Genomic DNA, 18,046 nt, shown 5'->3' with positions numbered 1-18,046 from the left:
TGTGGGTCTTTTTCAGTTATTGTGCTGGGTACTCAATGAGTTTCATTCAGTCCTAAAATTTGTCCTTCAACTATAGGAAATGTTCTTGTATTATTTCTTCAATAATTTCCTACATGCTTTATTCTTTTTCATTTCTTTCCAAATTTGGGTGTCAGAGCACAACTGACCCTTAAATTTTCTTACTTTTTAAATCTCTCATTTTCCTTCAGTTTTTGTTTTTGTTTTATTTTCTGGGAGATTTCATCAATTTTATCTTCAATTCTCCTATGTATTTAAAATTATTTTTATATTATCTATTTCCTAAAATATTTTGTTGCTCTCTGTGTCATCCTTTTTAAAAATAGATTTGTCATCTCATTTCATGGATGCTATCTCTTTTATATCTTTGAAAATAAGCTAACTAAAAAAAAATAGGAATTGTTTTTCTCCCCATCACCTATTTTTCTCCAAGTTCCATTTGGAGTATTTCTATTGGTCTGTTCCATGTTAGAGACTATCCTGAAATATCTGATGATTCTTGATGTTTATTCACATTTAAAGTTAAATCTCCTTCAGGGATTCTAATTACATTTATCTTAGGCTGCTTAAAATGATCTCACAGCTTATTCTCTGTTCATTTTCCCGTCTTTTGTTTTTTTTTTTAATCTGGACATATACATAGAAAAACTGTATTGGATAATTTTTATCACTGTCCCTACAAGTTCACAAAAACCTTCATCTGCAGCATCTAAACTACTGCCGTTTCCATCTTCTGAAGTTCAATTTGTATCTTTTTACTATTTTCTGTGTTTGTATTTATTATTCAATATTTCCTCTACCCTGTAGAGCACATGGAATATAGTTATAATAAATTTTTATATGCTTGTCTAGTAATTACATCATCTGTCTCATTTGTCAGTATGTTTTTATTAATCTTTTTATACTTATTAAAAAAAATTTATTTATTGGATTCCCTGGTGGTCCAGTGATTGAGAATCTACCTACCAATGCAGGGGACATGCGTTTGATCTGTGGTCTGGGAAGATTCCTCATGCCATGGGGTCAACTAAGCCTGTGCACAACTGCTGAGCATGGAAGCCACCACAATGAGAAGTCTACGCACCACAACTGGAGAGCAGCCCCTGCTCGTCACAACTAGAGAAAGGCCGTGTGCAGTAAGAAAGACCCAGTGCAGCCAAAAAAAATTAATTAATAAAATTTTAAAAATTGTTTATTAGGCTGTGTGAGGTCTTAGTTGTGGCATATAGGGTCTTCACCATGATGTGTAGGTTCCTTGTAGCCCCTGCTAGAAACTTAGTAGTCTTAATTCCTCCTCTCCCTTTTCTGCAGTATCTAATCATTCACAATATCCTACTGGTTCTGTCACCCGAGTGTATGTTCCTCGGTTCTTTGTCTCGTCACAACAAAGATGTGGAGCAACGGACATTAAAGCCCTCGGCATGTCACAGCTCTCAGGTCTTGGACAAACCGTGCTACAGCTCTTAGGCAAATCAGTGTTACAGCTCTATTTTATTTAGAAGATAGCAGGAGAGAGAGAGAGAGAGAGAGAGAGAGAGAGAGAGAAAAGAGCGCATGCACGCGGGAGAGAGAGTCCGAGAGAAAGCGCTTTGGCTCCTCCTTTTATATGTTTTTTCCTCCACCTGGGCCTGCCCTATGCAAATTGGGCTTACCAGGAGTGCTGTTTGTTCTGCCTGAAGTCTTCACTCTGGTCCTCGGACCTTCCTTGTCTTTTAGCCACCGCCATTTTGGACTCCTTTTCCCTATTCTACCTACCTAACAGTTCTGTCTCCTAAATGTCTTTTCTTGGTCAGTATCTTCTGAATCCACCCACTTTACCTGCATTATAGTTCAATCCATTAGATAATTTTTTTTTCCTGAATTTTCTCAAATCAGATTTTCTCAAGTCTGATTATCTCTTTCCTGTTAAACTTTTCCATAATCTTTCAACCTACCTATGGGATAAAAGCCAACCCTCTTGGTATGGCTTATCCAAAGATGGAGAAGCTCTATACAGTCAGCAAAAACAAGACCGGGAGCTGACTCTGGCTCAGATCATGAACTCTGTATTACCAAATTCAGACTTAAATTGAAGAAAGTAGGGAAAACCACTAGACCACTCAAAGTAAAGAAAGTGAAAGTGAAGTCGCTCAGTTGTGCCCGACTCTTTGCAACCCCATGGACAGTAGCCTGCGCCAAGCTCCTCCATCCATGGGATTTTCCAGGCAAGAGTACTGGAGTGGATTGCCATTTTATTCTCCAGGGAATCTTCCCGACCTGGGATTGAACCCAGGTCTCCCGCATTGTAGACAGACGCTTTACCTTCTGAGCCACCAGGGAAGTAGACCACTCAGGTATGCCCTAAATCAAATCCCTTACCATTATACAGTAGAAGTGACAAATAGATTCAAGGGATTAGATCTGATAGACAGAGTGCCTGAAGAACTTTGGACAGAGGTTCGTGACATTGTACAGGAGGCAGGGATCAAGACCATCCCCAAGAAAAAGAAATGCAAAAAGGCAAAATGGTTGTCTGAGGAGGCCTTAGAAATAGCTGTGAAAAGAAGAGAAGTGAAAGGCAAAGGAGAAAAGGAAAGATATACCCATTTGAATGCAGAGTTCCAAAGAATAGCAAGGAGAGATAAGAAAGCCTTCCTCAGTGATCAATGCAAAGAAACAGAGGAAAACAATAGAATGGGAAAGACTAGAGATCTCTTCAAGAAAATTAGAGATACCAAGGGAACATTTCATGCAAAGATGGGCTCAATAAAGGACACAAATGGTATGGACCAAACAGAAGCAGAAGATATTAAGAAGAGGTGTCAAGAATACACAGAAGAAATATAAAATAAAAGATCTTCACGACCCAGATAATCATGATGATGTGATCACTCACCTAGAGCCAGACATCCTGGAGTGTGAAGTCGAGTGGGCTTTAGGAAGCCCACTTTGTTCACTATGAACAAAGCTAGTGGAGGTGATGGAATTCCAGTTGAGCTATTTCAAATCCTAAAAGATGATGCTGTAGAGTGCTGCACTCAATATGCCAGCAAGTTTGGAAAACTCAGCAGTGGCCACAGGACTGGAAAAGAGGTCCATTTTCATTCCAACCCCAAAGAAAGGCAATGCCAAAGAATGCTCAAACTACCACACAATTGCATTCATCTCACACGCTATCAAAGTAATGCTCAAAATTCTCCAAGCCAGGCTTCAGCAATACGTGAACCATGAACTTCCAGATGTTTAAGCTGGATTTATAAAGGGCAGTGGGACCAGAGATTAAATAGCCAAAATCCATCTGGAACAAAAGATTTTTCAGAAAAACATCTGCTTTATTGACTACGCCAAAGCCTTTGACCTTGTGGATTACAACAAACTGTGGAAAATTCTTCAAAAGGTGGGAATACCAGACCACGTTACCTGCCTGCTGAGAAATCTATATGCAGGTCAGGAAGCAACAGTTAGAACCGGACATGGAACAGCAGACTAGTTCCAAATGGGGAAAGGAGTCCGTCAAGGCTGTATATTGTCATCCTGCTTATTTAACTTATATGCAGAGTACATCATGAGAAACTCTGGGCTGGAAGAAGCACAAGTTGGAATCAAGATTGCTGGGAGAAATATCAATAACCCCAGATATGCAAATGACACCACCCTTATGGCAGAAAGTGAAGAAGAACTAAAGAGCCTCTTGATGAAAGTGAAAGAGGAGAGTGGAAAAGTTGGCTTAAAACTCAACATTCAGAAAACTAAGACCATGGCATCTGGTCCCATCACTTCATGGCAAATAGATGGGGAAACAGTGGAAACAGTGACAGACTTTATTTTGGGGGGCTCCAAAATCACTGCAGATGGTGATTGCAGACATGGAATCAAAAAACGCTCCTTGGAAGAAAAGCTATGACCAACCTAGATAGCATATTCAAAAGCAGAGACATTACTTTGCCAACAAAGGTCTGTCTAGTCAAAGCTATGGTTTTTCCAGTAGTTTTGTATGGATGTGAGAGTTGAACTATAAAGAAAGCTGAGCGCCGAAGAATTGATGCTTTTGAACTGTGGTATTGGAGAAGACTCTTGAGAGTCCCTTGGACTGCAAGGAGATCCAACCAATCCATCCTAAAGGAGATCAGTCCTGAATGTTCATTGGGAGGACTGATGCTGAAGCTGAAACTCCAATCCTGTGGCCACCTGATGCAAAGAACTGACTCATTGGAAAAGACCCTGATGCTGGGAGGGATTGGGGGCAGGAGGAGAAGGGGACAACAGAGGATGAGATGGTTGGACAGTGTCACTAACTCAATGGATATGAGTTTGAGTAAACTCCAGGAGTTGATGATGGACAGGGAGTCCTGGCATACTGCAGTCTATGGGGTTACAAAGAGTTGGACATGACTGAGTGACTGAACTGAACTGAGTCATTATCCAGGCTGTTGGGGGCCGGCGTGAGGCACTCCGCCCGTGGCAAAGGTCATGAGGAAGGAGGCTCAACATACGCAAAGGCAGGATCGAGCCTCAGGAGTCCCCCTGGAAATCCTCGAGCATCTACCCCCATAACCAGAGCCTGCCTACTTTACTACTTTGTGCTTTCACCTACACCTCTGACTTTACGGGGGGGCTGTCCCCCACCACCTCTTTCGGAGAAGGAGTTAACTTAGAGCTCCAGTTAATAAAAACTCCTGGGCGTGATAGGAGTGTTTCAACCTACAAACTCCTCTGAAGGTTCTCTAGCCTGCCTGACAGGCTTGTCCAGCCACATGTGATTGCTCACAGCCTCCCACCTGTGAGAGGCATGAGATGCTTTAAACCTTCTAAAAACAGGTTCTTTAGAGAAGTTAGAAAATTATTAGTATAAGTATAATGGGCTGATTAGAAATTGTATTGGTGAAGGGTTTTTCATTTGTTGAGCCAATGTTTACTGCTAAGTTTCCACATCCCCTGCCCTTATACACGTTAATGAATATATAGAAGAAATAAGTATTAACCTTTGATATAATCACATTGGACCTTAGGCTAAGTAAATTATTTCCTTAATTAAAACCCACTACACCCTCACCCTATAGGAATGTAACTTTATCTGGTACCTTCAGAAGGTGGCGTCTGTTTAAAAAATAATCACCCCTGGAGAAATAAGTGTTCTGGTTGACTGACCGCTGTCACAAGGAGAGGGTCATAAATTGTCAGCAGGCCCCCTGGCCAGAAGATGATGTAACACCCCTAAGACCTCTGTATACATTTGTATGAAGCACCTGACTTTGATAAAAGTCAGGACTGCTGACCCCGCGTGACTCAGTGTATAAAAGTAGACCATGGAAAATAAAGAATTGGGATCAGTTCCTCGAAAGACTGGTCTCCCCATGTCTCTCTCTCTCTCAAACTCTGGCTGAGTCTCCACCTGGAGTGCAGAACCCGCCATGCTTACTAATTATGCCTGGGCTTCTAAGATCTGACCGGGGAGGCCTCAGTGTCTCCTCTCCTTTGGGAGAAGGGAAGGATGCCTACGGCCTACGTAAGTGGTGCAAACTTCTTGTCTTTAAGTTTTATTGGTCTCCTGCGTAAACCAAGCTACTCAGCCTCTTTTCTCCACTGAATTTTCCTACTGAGCTATCCTCATTCTATTACTCTTTACATCTCTAATTAATATCTAATTGAAGCTATTGTATCCTGATCCTCACCGATGCCGTCCCCGCTTCGAACTCCCTGGATCAGCCGGGGCTGGACCCCGGCACCAGGCCCAGACTATTTCTCTAGCCTGGTGTCCAAGTTCCACCTACAGTGAACATGTTTTGTTTTATTTTGATACTGTATGGTGCAGCTTGTGGAATCTTAGTTCCCTGACCAGGGGTTGAACCCGCACCCTTGGCAGTGAAAGTGCAGAGTCCTAACTGGACCCCCAAAGAGCTCGCAAGTGAACATGTTTCTGTTCTTCAAGTGTCCTCTATTGCTTCTAAGGCTTATAAGAGCTCTTTATTTTTTCTAGAACACTGTCCCCTCTTCTTGTTTGCCTGGTTAATTCTTAGCAATCTTGTAGGTCTTGGTTAAAATTTCACCTCTGGTTTGACTTCTTTGACTCCTAAAATAGGAGGTCAGCTTCATTGCCACACATGATTGTGATTATTTGTTGAGTTTTCTTTTTCTATTTCCCACAAGTTCCTGGACAAGTCTTTTTCACTGTTGCATTTCCAATGTTTATTACATAGTAACAGCTGAATAAATACTTATTAATTAAATGAATGAATAATGTTTAATGGGCTTTAATTTCCGCTGCCCATATTTTACAGCACAGCTTCCTCATTTGGAATTCCTATTTTTCTTTCTTTCTTACTTAGTTGAATATATACAAGATTTCTTTAAAGAAATGAACATGAATGGCATTCCGAAGCCTCTCATTCTTCTCTTAACATCACACGTAAACTCAGTGGTTCATGCTTGCTTCATACTTAAACCATAGCTTGGATTTCAAATGTTATCCCTGCAAATTTGTTACAAACTCTGTTACAGTGCTGGTGGTGGTGTTGGTTTAGTCCCTAAATCGTGTCCGACTCTTGAGACCCCATGGACTTAGCCCGCCAGGCTCCTCTGTACATGGGATTCTCCAGGCAAGAATACTGGAGTGGGTTGCCATTTCCTTCTCCAGGGGATCTTTCCAACCCAGGAATCGAACCCATATCTGCATTGCAGGCAGATTCTTTACTGACTGAGCTATGAGGGAATCACTGCAGATTTGTTCCAAACTCTATTACAGTGGAAACTCTGAAGGAGGACTACATGATTTTTGGTCACTTAGAAGTAATCTGTTTTAATCTACTCAACGCTTGGGCTTCCCTGGTGGCTCAGAGGTAAAAAATCCACTTGCAGTACAGGAGACCCAGGTTCGATCCCTGGCAACCTTGAAAAGTAGACAATAATCTGAGATGTGAAATCTGTAGGGGAAGGTAAACCAAGAACTGGATCTTTTTCAAAGATTATCAGAGAAGATTGACCTTAGTGGACTTCCCTGGTAGTACAGTAGATAAGAATTTGCCTGCCAGTGCTGGGGACATGTGTTTGATCCCTGGTCCAGGAGGACTCCACATGCCATGGAGCAACTAAGCCCATGAATTGTAATTACTAAAGCCCACACCCCTATAGAGTCTGTGCTTCACAACAAGAGAAGCCACCACAGTGAGAAGCCCAGGCACCATGACAAAGAGTAGCCCCTGCTCACTGCAACTAGAGAAAGCCTGCAGGCAGAAACCAAGACCCAGCACAGCCAACAATAAAATAAATAAATAAATAATGATTAAAAAAAAAAAAGATTGACCTTAGCTAGTAGGTTCTGAAGACAAAGCCAGGAATGCTAACCTGAGGAAATAAAACACATGAGCATGTGATAGCTTTTCATAGTGCTAGATTTGGTGGGAATTATGAAGACCTTAAGTCAGTTTGGAAAGTTTTTCCCACTCTTTATTTTCTCATCCTCAACTGTATATGATTCATATAGGAGGAAGTATGGATTTCCTTTGGCTCTACTCTTAGATCTTTGGGGCTTCCCTGGTGTCTCAGATGGTAAAGAATTCACTTGCAATGCAGGAGAACTGGGTTCTATCCCTAGGTTGGGAAGATCTCCTGGAGAAGGGAATGGCTACCCTCTCCAGTATCCTTGCCTGGAGAATTCCATGGACAGAGGAGTCTGGCAGGCTACAGTCCATGGAGTCCCAAAGAGTCAGACGTGACTGAGTGACTAAGACATTCACTTAGATTACTTAGCTAAAGCTAGAGCCCAGATTAGTATGCCCATGGCCAGGGCCATTCCCAGTGTTTCTTCTTACCCGGCTCTGCTTTATGGCAATGGGACACTGTGAACCTAATGTTATTTATGTTCTGCCTGAGGGATAGGAACTAACTGATTCTCTGATGAAACAAACTAGTGGAATTCATGATCTGCTATCAGCTCAGAAAACATTATGACCAGAACTCTGTCTATAGACTTTGTTCATACAGACAAATCTGCTAGAGCACAGTGGACCACTACCTGCTTCTCCATTCCTACCCCATCCTTCCCCGATGAACTTTGGAAGTTGCTATCTTCCGACATACAGAGAAAGAGGCTAGCCTCTAATAGTATTATAACCAGAAAGCATGATTTGGGATTTTTGGAGGCAAAAGAAGGTTGATAGCTCAGTTTGCAGCTCTGTATGGATCCTGGCTTTCTGGGTCAGCAAATTGACAATGGGAGAGGGATGCTCAGACATCCTACCTTTTTCTACATGATTGGATCTGCTCTTAATCATGAAGCAGAATGTGGGCATGCCACCAACTGTTTTTCTGAATTCAACTCCATTGACCTCATAAATTGGGGTAATTCCTCTTGGTAATAAGCCACCTGTCCATCTTCATGCTCTGTGTTGGTATAAATTTTATCATTTTTGTCTTTTTATGTGTTTTAAGCAGCAGTTGGGAGAGACTGAGTCAGGAGCTGCCAAATACTACTTAAAACTAGAAATGACTCATTGATTTTTATCACAGTTGCACATCAGTCTGGTCTCATTCCATCAAGCCTCTGATTGTGGGATTTCCCACGGCATGGTTTTTGGCTGGTTGTTCAGTCTACACTCTCCTTCAGAGGATTAATCCTCTCGTACACCTTTACATTTGATACCTGCTGACTGTCAAACTGCTGTCGCCAGTCCTGGAGACTAGAGACAGAAAAAATAAATATATGTGGGCGTCCCTGGTGTTTCAGAGGGTAAAGAATCTACCTGCAATGTGGGAGACCTGGGTTTGGTCCTTGGGCTGGGAAGATCCCCTGGAGGAGGGCATGGCAACCCACTCCAGTATTCTTGTCTGGAGATTCCCCATGGACAGAGGAGCCTGGTGGGCTACAGTCCATGGGGTTGCAAAGAGTCAGACATGACTGAGCAACTAAGCACACACACACACACACACACACACACACATATAGGCCACACTGCACAGCTTGTAGGATCTTAGTTCGCAACCAGAGATTGAACCGGAACCCTTGGCAGTGAAAGCACAGAGTTCTAACCACTGGACCTCCAGGGAATTCCTAGGGTATCGTATATTAATCAGAGGTTTAGAGCATTTATTACATTGTGTAGGACCATGTCAACTTCACACCTCAATACAGCATGATCCCCCACTTGACAAATTCAGTAACTGAGTTTTTGATAGCCATGTCACCATTCTATAAGATCAGTACCAACTGCTTCTGGGTGATGAGATGCCAGATAAGATTTGTAAATCCAATGGATGTCATACTATGGACTCTTTTGTCTGCAGCAATGCTATGTGGAAAATTCATATCATATAAAATGTTTTCAGTTGTATGGAACAGAATATCCTCTAAGTTATCATTCTTAAGGTTTTTGCCACAGGGGGATATTTCTTTGCCACTGTCCTTCAGGGTTCACCTAAATGAAACCAAATATCACAGAAGTCCTTTTAGGGCAAGAGCTACTATATTATACAGCACTTTCTATGAACTTGTTAGATTCCTGCCCCATTTCCTCAAGCAAATGATCAGAACCAAACAGAAGTGGGAGGCCATGGAAGTGGGATGTAGGAGGCATGGCAGTGAAGTCAGAAAAAACATGCTGGCAGTGTGACAAAACTACATGTGTAACTTCCTTGTGACCTTTAGACCGGCTTGGCTGTAGTCCTGTTTATGTTTCTTCCATTTGATTATGATGTGCTGATACTTTACTTTGTGTGTAGTTAGATAATATTAAGTTTATGATAGAAACAGGTATCTCATGATCATGCACTCAGTATCTACCAGGGATCAATATGTACTCAGGATCAATATAGCAAGCCACAGGCAGTTTCTTTAAAAACAACATGTAGAACTTCCCTCGTGGTATAGTGAATAAGAATTCAACTGACAATGCAGGGGATGTGGGTTCGATCCCTGGTCCAGGAAGATTCCACGTGCCGTGGAACACATAAGCCCACGTGCCACAACTACTGAGCCTGCGTTGCTGCATCTACCGAAGCCTGTGCACCTAGAGCCCATGCTCTGCACCAAGAGAAGCCACTGCAATAAGAACCCCTTGCACTGCAGTGAAGAGTAGTTCCCACTCAGCGCAACCAGAGAAAGCCTGCGCAAAGGAACGAAGACCCAACAAAGCCAAAAAAAAAAAAAAAAAATTTAATGACATGCATTACATGTGTTTTTACTATATTTTATATACTATATTTTTAATGAGAGAATAATTTTATTTTGCTTTAAAGTCCTGGTATTATTCACCTAACAAACTTTGGAATACTCTCTATATAAAATAATCAAATGCAGCCACTGGCACAGAACTACTTGCACTTTAGCCTTGAAAAGTTGGGGTATTTTTCTCTAAATGAACATCAGGTTGCTTCTCTACCTACCACTAAGAAAGAGACAATGTTTGGTGAGCCCCCTTGGATTTTAGAGGCAACATGTGTCACATGAGCCTGCTGCTCTGACCCAGTTTCAGGTTAACACAAAAAGTTCTTGACTTGAGAGAGATCTAAAGCAAGCTCAGTTTTTCTAAATGATTAAGGCAGGTCTGAGAGCTGTATGGAGATGATGGTAAGTTCTAATGTTGTTTAGCTGCTCAGTCGTGTCCAATTCTTTGTGACCCCATGGACTGTAGCCCACCAGACTCCTTTGTTCATAGGATTCTCCAAGCAAGAATACTGGAGTGGGTTGCCATTTCCTCCTCCTGGGGATCTTCCAGACTCGGAGATAAAACCTATATCTCTTGCATCTCCTGCATTGGCAGGCAGATTCTTTACCACTTAGCCACCTGAGAAGCCTGGAAAGTTCTAATAGGTAAATCAAAATGGAGGCATCCTACAATCTGGGAGAAAAACTGTACTCTTTTTGGCAAGTAACTACGTTATTTTTGATAAGAAACTCTTTTTTTTTTTTCTTTTTTTATACAAGTCTCTTGCAGAGACTGAGTACTTGACCTCAAGATATCAGAGGGCTATGAATTCTGAGGAGCCCTCCATAAACCAAACCATAAAGTCTGATGTTCTCAGCAGTATTCCATCATCAAGTGAAAGTGATATATGTATGGCCATGGACAAGCAAAGTAGTAAATAACATTAATAGCTTCTTTTCTGCTGCTTTTTCCTCAACCCATACCTAGTGCTTCATGTGGAATTCTCTATATTCATTCACTGAGAAGAAAAAAATCCCATCCTGACTTACATTTATTCAGGTTTTACAACCAGAAGGCTAACAGTTCTCTTCAGCCATGACAGACCAGAGGCTTAATTTTGAACAAGTTGAATTTGAGACAGCTATTATTCATCCAGGTGACAATGTCTTCAGTTGGATATATGAACCTGGATTTTAGGGAGGAGGATCAGACTATAGCTCTATGGAGAGGTGATTGTGAAGGGCAATGGAAGAGAGAGCCCCTCCTACCCCTCATCAATTAAATTTTAAGCAGGACATTGCATGGCTCACTTCACCTAGAAAAAAAAGATGTCATAAGGTAAATATGTCCACTGATTCATGGGCAATAACTCATAGTTTTGATGAACGGGCAGAGACTTGGAAGTAAAATAATTGAAGAGTGGCTTACAAGAAGTTTTAGAAAAACAGTATGAGGGCACATTTCTTTAGAGTGGGCCCAGGATATTAGAATATGTATGTCCCATGAGAATGCTCACTAAAAAATGCCGATTTCAGAGGAAGCACTCAATAATCAGGTAGACAAAATGTCCGATACTCTTTTCCCATCCACCCAAGTGTTTGTTGAGTGATCTCATAAATACTTAGATTCACTGCTGCTGCTGCTGCTAAGTCGCTCAGTCGTGTGTGACTCTGTGCGACCCCAGAGACGGCAGCCCAGCAGGCTCCGCCATCCCTGGGATTCTCCAGGCAAGAACACTGAAGTGGGTTGCCATTTCCTTCTCCAATGCATCAAAGTGAAAAGTGAAAGGGAAGTCGCTCAGTCGTGTCGGACTCTTAGCGACCCCATGGACTGCAGCCCACCAGACTTCTCCATCCATGGGATTTTCCAGGCAAGAGTACTGGAGTGGGGTGCCATTGCCTTCTCCATTAGATTCACTAATTGTTAACATTTTGCTGCTGCTGCTGCTGCTGCTGCTGCTAGGTTGCTTCAGTCGTGTTCGACTCTGTGCGACCAGGCAAGAACAATGGAGTGGATTGCCATTTCCTTCTCCAAACATTTTGCTACATTTGCTCTCAAAAAACATTTTGCTACATTTGCTTTATTTCTCTTTCAGTTGCACTATTAATGTACACACACACACACATTTTTGTTGTTGTTGCTGTTCCTTTGAGAGTAAGTTGCAGGCATCATTATGCTCCATTCCTAAATAATTCAACATTCATCAGTTATGATACATATAGTACATAACCATATCACACTCAGGATAATTCACATTTGTATATATATCCAGTCTATTTTTGAATTTTCTCAATTGTTCCAATAATATTTTTATAGCTTTTTAAAAAAGTCTGATACAACAGCCAATCAAGGATCATGCATTGCACTTAGTAGTCATGTCTCAACATTTTGAAGTCTAGAATGGCTCCCCAGTTACTTTGTTTTCACTTTATAGCATTGATAGTTTTAAAGAGTCCATGCCAGTCTTGATAAATGTGTTCTAAATGAAAGCATACTAGTTTCCTCAAATGTTTTCGCTTCCTGTACCTGCAGCTCTGAGTGTTGATTATTTATTAACCTAAGAAAGCAAGAGAAGAATGCTTCTACAGGGAATACAAGAGCAATTTAATAGTTTTATCTGGTCATTTTAGGTTACTTTTACCATTGGTCCAATTGACCCAGAAAAGGGGGATATTATGATGATTTATTGAGGTAACTGATTTTGGATATGGGGAAAATAGGAATTGCTGCTCCAAAAAAGGGGGGAGGAATGTTATAGGTGGAGACCATCTATTGGGGCTTCTGTTATTGACATATTCAGAGGTATAAGGTGATGGAAGACTGTAGAAGATTATACAGGCAGGACCACCAAAGATTCATATCTTTCAGGAATGAAGAATGACTACCTGGTGACTATCTCGCTAAAGACAAAGAGAATGTGCTATCTTCATCTAAGACTTAAGTTCATAGATATCTCGTATGCTCTCATAACCATTTTCAGGGAAAAGAACTGCAGTATAGATCTGTATTTTCTCCTCTGCTGTGTCACATCAGAGAAAGAGTTAAAATTTTCATAATAACTTTTTGACTACATCATCTGGCCCCTTCTTTTTAAATTTTTTTTCAAATTTTGTATTACTTTTTAATTGGAGGATAATTGCTTTATAATGTTGTATTGGCTTCTGTCATACAACAACATGAATCAGTCGTAAGTATACACACATCCCCTCTCTCTTAAACCTTCCTCTCATCCCCTCACCCTACCCCACCCCTCTAGGTTGTGACGGAGCATCAGGTTGAGCTCTCTGTGTTATCCAGCAATTCCCGCTGGCCATCTGTTTTATACACAGTAGTGTATGTGTTTCAGTGCTACTCTCTCAGTTCGTCCCACCTGCTCCTCCCTGAACTGTGTCCACAAGTCCATTCTCTATGTCTGCATCTTTATTCCTGCCCTGCAAATAGGTTCATCAGTACCATTTTTTCAGATTCCATTGTTCCTGTTCAGTCGCTCAGTTTTGTCCAACGCTGCAACCACATGGACTGCGGCACGCCAGGCTTCCTTGTCCTTGAGCGATCTCAAGCATCTTCTGGAGCTTGCTCAAACTCATGTCCATTGAGTCAGTGATGCCATCCAACCATCTTATCTCCTGTTGTCCCCTTCTTCTCCTATCTTCAATCTTTCCCAGCATCAGGGTCTTTTCCAATGAGTTGGTTCTTTTCATCAGGTGGCCAAAGTATTGGAGCTTCAGCTTCAGCATCAGTCCTTCCAGTGAAATTCAGGATTGATTTCCTTTAGGATTGACTGGTTTGATCTCCTTGCTAGATTCCATATATATGCGTTAATATATGGTATTGGTTTTTCTCTTTCTGACTTACTTTACTCTGTATAACAGACTCTAGTTTCATCCACCTCACTAGAACTCTCAAACACATCCCTTTTTATGGCTGAGTGATATTCCTTTGTATAAATGTACCACAACTTCTTTATTCATTCATCTGTCGATGACATCTAGGTAGCTTTCATGTCCTGGCTATTGTAAATAGTATTGCAGTGAACATTGAGGTCATCTGCCCTCTTTTGATCTCATATTCTACTACTCTCTCCAACACTGGCTTTCTTCCTTAGAGCTTCAGTGCATGTTGTTCCCCTTATCTCAACTGATCTTCCCCATATACCTGCATATCTCATCTCATCATCTCTTTAGGTCTTTATTCAATGTCAGCTTCTCAACAAGGATGTCTTTGGTTACCCTGTCTAAAATTGCAACTCTATTCCTCTTCATATATTTCCTCCCTCCACCCGTTTTATTTTTCTTCTCATCACTATCTAAATGATATTTATTGCTTGTCACTCCTAATAATGTTTGTTCACAACCATAACTCCAGTATATGGAAGAGTACACATGGTAAGTATTCAATAAACAATTGTTGAATTAAGTAATAAAGTATAAATTTATCTTTGAAGATTTAAAAAAATGTTTTCTATTTTCCCCACCATTTTATACTGGATTTGTAGTTGGTATTTGTCTTTATAATTTAGTTTGGAGGTTAGAATATTGTGATGGGATAATGATATGATTAAAGGAATAATAGATATTACTCCAGAGAAGGCAATGGCACCCCACTCCAGTACTCTTGCCTGGAAAATCCCATGGATGGAGGAGCCTGGTGGGCTGCAGTCCATGGGGTCGCTAAGAGTTGGACACAACTGAGCGACTTCACTTTCACTTGTCACTTTCATGCATTGGAGAGGGAAATGGCAACCCACTCCAGTGTTCTTGCCTGGAGAATCCCAAGGACGGCAGTGCCTGGTGGGCTGCCGTCTATGGGGTTGCACAGAGTCGGACACGACTGAAGTGACTTAGCAGGAGCAGCAGCAGCAGCAGCAGATATTACGCAGAAACTGTGGACTTGGAGCTGAATGAACTAATTCAATGGTCGGTAAACTTTTTCTGTAAATGGTCTGATAGGAAATATTTTAGACTTTCTGAGACATACAGTCTCTTACCACTGTTCAACTTTGACACTGTAGAACAAAAGCAGCCATAGATGATATGTAACAAATGGGAATGGCTGTGTTCCAATACAGCTTTAATAATAGTTAAACCCTCCTGCACCAACTGATGATGTCCCCATTTGGGGGTGATAGAACAGGTTTCAATTTGTTGAAGGATATGTTACAGTTATTATTGAGCAGAAGTAATTAGTTATATAACAATAGGAAGAAGTGTGTTTGCTTCTATTGGGCAGTTACAGAGTGAATTACAGTAACACTGGCTTTTTTCTTTTTGACTGCCTAGTATTTGAAGCTCTTTGGTAATATGGATGGGCTTCCCTGGTGGTTCAGACAGTAAAGAATCTGCCTGCAATGCAGGAGACCCAGGTTTGATCTCTGGGTCAGGAAGATCCCCTGGAGAAGGGAATGGCAACCTACTCCAGTATTCTTGCCTGAAGAATCCTATGGACAGAGGAGCCTGGTGGGCTACACTCCATGGGGTTGCACAGAGTTGAACATGACTGAATGACTAATGCTTGTAGTATACAGGGTTTCTGTCTTATATTAGAGAAGCTGACTATTCCAGATACCTGCTCTTCCAGCACCAGTCAGAGCCACTCTCCTGAAACATTTAGCAGGTGGTAGTGGAGAAAGCAATGGCACCCCACTCCAGTACTCTTGCCTGGAAAATCCCATGGACGGAGGAGCCTGGTAGGCTGTAGTCCATGGGGTCGCTAAGAGTTGGACATGACTGAGCGACTTCACTTTCACTTTTCACTTTCATGCATTGGAGAAGGAAATGGCAACCCACTCCAGTGTTCTTGCCTGGAGAATCTCAGGGACGGGGGAGCCTGGTGGGCTGCCATGTATGGGGTTGCACAGAGTCAGACACGACTGAAGCGACTTAGCAGCAGCAGTAGCAGCAGTAGTGGTGGCTGAGACTGTGAGGAACTCAGGGGAAGTTGCTGAAAGATCCACTCCCTGGAGCAGAGTGATAGACATGTCTTATGGTGATACAGTGTCTTGTATTAGTGGTATTGGGTGGTACAGGTTGTTGCAGATGCTGCTTTGTGTTAGGAGGAATGGTGCCTTTCCTGTGCCAGTCCTGAAATATTATTATGAACATCATTTAAGTTTAGGTAGCCTAAGGATCTGGTTCTCCAGTTCTTCAGTAGATTCTGTAAGTTATCCAACATCCATAAATTCTTTTTCTATTTGAATCAACCAGAGTTGATTTCTATTGTCTAGAACCAATAATTCAGATTTACGTTCCTTTTATATTTATCAAACAATCCTTTGACACAGTCATGAAGCTCTTTTTATAAATGATCATCAGCTAGCTTAAGTAATTTTCCCTTGGGTTTTTTATGTCCATTATGGTATTTTTTAGTTTATAAAAGATCTAGTCGGTTTTCTTAATCTGCTTTAAAAAATAATATCTTATGTCTCTTTCCTACCATGGTTCCTTCCTGTGTTTCTTTAAATAGTGCTGGATTTATGATAGCTAGAGTTTATGAATAGTACAACTCTGCTTCTCATCACTCCTTTTTTTTTTTTTCAAAATGTCAACATGATAACTACAATTTAACTTGAGAGGTACTATTTTAATCTGAGTACTTCAAAGATATTCTCATTACTTTACTACCAAAGTAGTACACACACAAACACACACACATACACACATAGAGAATCTGTCCTTTTAACCAAAGCTCTTCCAATACTTAAGACATTCAGCTCCCTTTTCTCTAATTCCTTTTGTGCTTAATTTCTAAACTGCATAAATCATTGGGTTATTTTGTACTTCCACAATATTATTTGTGTAATATGGCTTTTAAAAGCAATTATTTAATGTATTTATTGTTTGACTATATTGTGAGCTTTTGTACCCAAAGACAACATGCCTAAGGACCTACATAGAGGTTGCTCAGAAATTGTTGATTGACTTTTTCTGCCTTAAAACTAGGCAGTTCCTCTCAGTGAAGACTCTATTTAATATTCAAAATAGTAACAGGAAGGAGGACCTGAATGGGAAAAAAGAATGTTGTGACCTAGTTCTAAACATAAACTATTAGATAATCTAAATATCTAGGGATCTTCCTGTAGCAGGTTATTTGGCCCTTTGGAGCATGGAAATTTTCTCAAAGACCAGAGAAAAACTTCCAAATTCAGAGGGACTTTCCAGGCAGGGTGAAAGCGAGCAGGGAGATATGAGATAATCTAGTTAAAAAGCCATTTGATAGCTTAAAATGCCTCTGACAGCTATTTGAGCAACAATGGCTCTAGCATCTCTGATTTCAGGAAGTTCTGTTATTAATGCATGTATGAATGTTTAACCGAATTGTATGACCTCTCTCTTCTTTCCTTTTTAAAGAATGGGGACTCTTGTAGTCTACATGAGTAAGAATAGGGTTTTCTGGAGAACTCTTGAGCACTGTTTTCACTTCCCTTGTAAGTTGAATGATCATGCAATTTATCTCCCAGATTGAGATGAGATTTTTTTTAATTAAATTATTTATTATTTTTAGTTACACTGGATCTTCATTGCTGCACACGGGCTTTCTCTAGTTGCAGCAAGCAGGGGCTACTCTCCAGTTCCAGTGGGCAGGATTCTCATTGCAGCGGCTTCTCTTGTTGTGGAGCACAGGCTGTAGGGCATGCAGGCTTCAGAAGTTGGGGCACACACAGGCTTTGTCCACAGTATGTGGGATCTTCCCGGACCAGGGTTGGAATCTACATTGGCAGGTGGATTCTTATCCACTGACTACCAGGGAAGTCTAGATGTTGTTTTCTTTAGTAATGTAATCTTTTTTTTAATAATCTTTTCTATTTGGAAAAACCTCATACTCACAGAGATTTAATTTACTGGATAAATCTTCCATAACCTCTCCATTTGATAAAATGCCCCAAGCTTGAGCCATTTATTTTTAAGTAGCAT

The sequence above is a fragment of the Bos grunniens genome, chromosome 16 (assembly GCF_055505025.1).
Source record: "Bos grunniens cultivar Pamir isolate PY7600 chromosome 16, Bosgru_T2T1.0, whole genome shotgun sequence".
Classification (NCBI taxonomy): Eukaryota; Metazoa; Chordata; class Mammalia; order Artiodactyla; family Bovidae; genus Bos; species Bos grunniens.
This window is presented reverse-complemented; position numbering follows the sequence as displayed.